This window comes from Frankliniella occidentalis, unplaced genomic scaffold (assembly GCF_000697945.3).
Source record: "Frankliniella occidentalis isolate FOCC.00 unplaced genomic scaffold, Focc_3.1 Scaffold138, whole genome shotgun sequence".
Lineage (NCBI taxonomy): Eukaryota > Metazoa > Arthropoda > Insecta > Thysanoptera > Thripidae > Frankliniella > Frankliniella occidentalis.
In genome coordinates this window covers 570735-574651 of record NW_026267265.1, presented here as the reverse complement: position 1 = coordinate 574651, position 3917 = coordinate 570735, and the positions used below count along the sequence as shown (strand labels likewise).

General features: G+C 61.2%; 1 long non-coding RNA gene across 1 annotated transcript in view; it reads left to right on the top strand.

Annotated features, from left to right (window-relative positions):
• Positions 1 to 3917, top strand: part of LOC127750131 (uncharacterized) — a 37560-nt gene that overhangs the window by 23701 nt on the left and 9942 nt on the right. Inside the window, exon 2 of the long non-coding RNA XR_008011526.1 lies at positions 2764 to 3033. This is a non-coding gene — a long non-coding RNA (uncharacterized LOC127750131). The remainder of the gene's footprint in view (positions 1 to 2763; positions 3034 to 3917) is intronic.

Below are 3917 nucleotides of genomic sequence, written 5' to 3'. Positions count from 1 at the left end.
GGCGGGGCGGGCCAGCAGCACGGGGGGCCGCGGCGGCACTTCTGTCCGGCCAGGCAGGACCAGGCAGGACGCGCGGAGCCCCTACGGCTCAACCAACCGATAGTCGGAAACTTTTGCAACGTGGGTGGAGCTGATTTATCCGTCCGGATGAGGGGAAAGTGGAGAGGGGGGGCGGGGGGCAGTGCGCGGCCTGGCTACAGGGGACGCGCACTGATTTGTAGGACTCTGCAGCAGGGCTAAGGGCACGGCATGCAGGGTGGGCTGCTCTCTCCCTCAGTCTCTCTCTCCCTCTCTCTCCCTCTCGCTCGCTCACTATCTCACTCCACCGCCGCCCCCTCTACCCCACGTCCCCACTCACAGCCCGCGGACTCGATCCGTTCGTCTATAAATCTGCGGCTTGGTCCCGGCCACGCGTGCAGCTGTCCGGCGCGGGCGGGCGTGGCGGGGCGTGGCGCGAGTGGATGACTGCTAGCGCCCCGCGGAGTCATAGGGGCTTACGGGTGGCGCCTAACGACTGCGCGGGTGGTCTTTGGGGAAACTATACTATTGCTCTACCACAGTGCGACTGCCGCGATATCGGCCCCACCCCGCCCCGCCCCGCGGCCGTGACGCTGCAGCGGCGGCCGCAAGCAGTCGTAATGGTCATTCCCTCCCGGGCGGAAGGCCGCCGCCCCGGCGCCCGACAGCTCGGCCCGGCCCGACCAGCTCTGCACAGCTGCAATAATTAATTGGGTGGTCTGCAAGTTTCCGGCCAAGCTAACACTTGCCCTGGGAAACTCTCTTCTCCTCGCTGCCGGTCCGGCGGGGGGCGGGGTGCGGCGGGGTGGGGCGGGGCGGCTGCCTTCTTCCCTTCCATCGATAACCGCTAGCACCGCAATCAGTTGAATTTGCCATTTCCCCGCCCCCTGCTGCTGCTCCCTTTCCTCCTCCTCCATCTCCTCCTCCTCTTGCTGCTGCCGATGCTCCTGCTGCTACTGACCTTGGCTGCTGGAGAGCGCCGCCCTGGTGCCGCCCCGCTCTCCCGGCTCCCACCACACCGCCCCGCCAGATAGGCCCAGGCTGGCCCATTGTCCGGGCTGATAAGAATCGCGCCTTCTATCCGTGTGACTGTTTGACGGGCGGGGTGACTCCTTCCAAGAGCGCCTCAAGGAGTTGCTCCGCCTCGTCGCCGACAAGCAGGCGGCGCCGGTGGCGGCGGCCGGCTCAACGAACGACCAAACACTGGCCGTATGGAGGCGTGCGAAACGACTATAGTCGGCTGCGGCAGCGAGTCATCGCCATGCAGCCTCTGTTCTGTTGATAGCAAACACTAAACGTAAAACGACAATTTCGTTGTAGGGTACTTCAGCACATCATTTGCTTTTTTGTTTTGCTGGGTAGAATCTAGCAACCTTTTTTGACACACTGTACCTATTGTTTTCAGAGTGACAAAGGTACAATTATTACATCGCCCTATGAGCAGTAGGGCCCTCTTACACTTTTTATTTTATGATAACTGGCAATTTGCTGGAGAGTAACGTCACTCTTTGAGGGGACAAATTTGAACCAGCAGAGGTAACAACTTAATATTTACGCCCATCTCCTCAAAAAAGGCACTCCTGATTTTATAACATTCTTCTTGTTATATTATTTTGTTGAGTGCATCGCGATTGCGTGGAGAGCAAGCGCAGTTCACTCAATAAAATCAAGAACAGAACACAACAAGTATTAATATCAAGAACACACTTTTGGGGGTGTAGTGTAGAAGAGGGCACGATACCCAACGCTAATTATGGTACGTATCTATAACCTGATTCGCAATGGCACACAGCTGCTCAAGGAACTTAGCCTTAAAGGGCCAACTTTAGGCAAATGGTTCCCGAAGTAGCCACACGTAGCCGACCTACCTCAAACCGCTGCGGCGCGGTGGACCGGCTCCGGCGGGAGACCAGCCGGGCCGGGCGCCCTCAAGGGCATGTGCACCGCAGCGCCCGTCGCGCCGTGGTCCGGCCCCAGCCCGCCGGGTCCAGCGCCGCGGGTCCTGCAAGGAGGCTGGGCGCGGCCGGCCAGGCCCGCTCCTCTCCTCTCCGCGTCCTCCAAACTGGTCACGGAGAGGTCTGCAGGGACCGGCGGGGGGGCCGGCGGGGCCCGCGGGGAGGAGGGGGAGGGGGAGGGGCGTGGGCGGACTTCGGAATGCGGCGCGTGGCTCGGGCGCGGGGCATATCGCACGGGACGGGGTACGGCCCTGGCACTGACCTGGGCCTCATGCAGGACGCCGCGGTCCATCACAGGGGAGGGGAGGAGAGGGCGGCGGGGGGCTCGCCGGGGCGCGCCGGGTCGTGCCGGATGCTGGACAGATGATGATGGCCCGAGCCACGCGAGCGTCAGCGCCACAGACCACGTGACACGGCGGGGCACAGCGGGGTGCAGTGTGCACTAGGCGGGGCGGCGGGGGAGAATGTTAGCATTGCAGATGCAAGATCGTAAGAAGATAAATTTTAGTTCGCAGAAACTTCTCGTGTGTGTCTTTAGGAAAAATCTTTACAGCAAAATAAAAATAGCTGACACAAAAACAACGCCAACAAAAAGTTGATTTTAATAAAAAAACATTTCAATTGTTTCATAAAATGATACAAACTTGACCTGTCCAGTTCCAGCTTGGGGTACCCCAAGGTTTCAGCTAGAACTTCGTCGTCCTGTGCACGTGCACCAATCTGTACATCGTGTTGGGCTATTTGTTTGTCCGGTCTATTTACACCTGCGCTCTGGTCTTCTGGTTTACAGGCGGCTCGAGTCCGATGGGCGACTGAGGCCGGTGTCTGAGGCCCCACGGCCCTGGGCTCCGCGCCCCGCTCCGCGCCCCGCTCCGCGCCCCCGGGCCCCTGCAGGGGCGTGCGCCCAGCAGCCACGAGACGAAGGCGTCTGCGCCAGCCGAGGCCCGCTGCCCAGGGCGCGCAGGGCCTCCAGGGGGGCGCGGGGGACGCAGGCCCGCACGGCCTCGCCCCCGGCGCCCCCGCGCCTACCGCAGTGCCATCGGCGGCGTCACTAGCGCCGGTGAGTACTTAACCCCGATCACCTGTTTATATTATTTCCCATCGCGAACACTTATTGTTTTTCCGTGCTGCCGGTCTGGTTTGAGTGGATCGGAGGGATTAACCTTGGGTCGCCGGGGCCGCGGCCGGGAGTGAGTCCAACGCTGTCCGACCGGGAGAGCCGCTGAGCTGAGCGGGGCTGAGCGGGGCTCAGTCCGACAGGGGAGAGAAAGAAGGAGTCCGCGTTATAAAGAAGTCTGTTTTTGAATGGCTGGCCGGATTGGTATGGCTGTGTTTGCTGCTCGGGCAGAACTGCTTTTTGAGCGACTCACCTCACATTTCATAGTAGTCGGCGGTCTACTGCGCGCTACTTGGCCGCGGTCCGGCGTGGCGGGGCGTGGCGGGGCGTGGCGGAGCGTGGTGGGGCGGGGCGTGGTGGGGCGTGGAGCGGCGAGGCGGCGCGTGGCGGGGTGCGTGGTGGGTGTGCTGCCTCCTAATGTAGCGGTTGCGTGGTCTGGGTCGCTTCGCTCTCTCTGACAGACGTGAGAGGAGGGAAATGCGCGCAGGGAATTCGCCAATAACCGAGGTAACGCGTAACACAACGCACTTAACTTCGGCTCCATGAAATTCGCGGAAAACCCTTAATGAAATTTTCTCCGAGAGCACCCCCCCCTCTCCTCACCGCACCTCTTCCCCGGGCTGGAGAAGGATCTTCATCATCGCCTCGTTGCCAACTTGCCATCCATCAGCCCCCCCCCCCTCTCGGCCTGCACCCGTCTCTGCCTGCTCTGCCTCTCTTCACAGAGAATTCCACGTCTACATTTTCCGCTCCATCAACTTTGCATCCGCCTTTCATTAGTTTCTGCTCCTCACCTTTTTCATTGGTTAAGGCTGCGGCCCGGACGC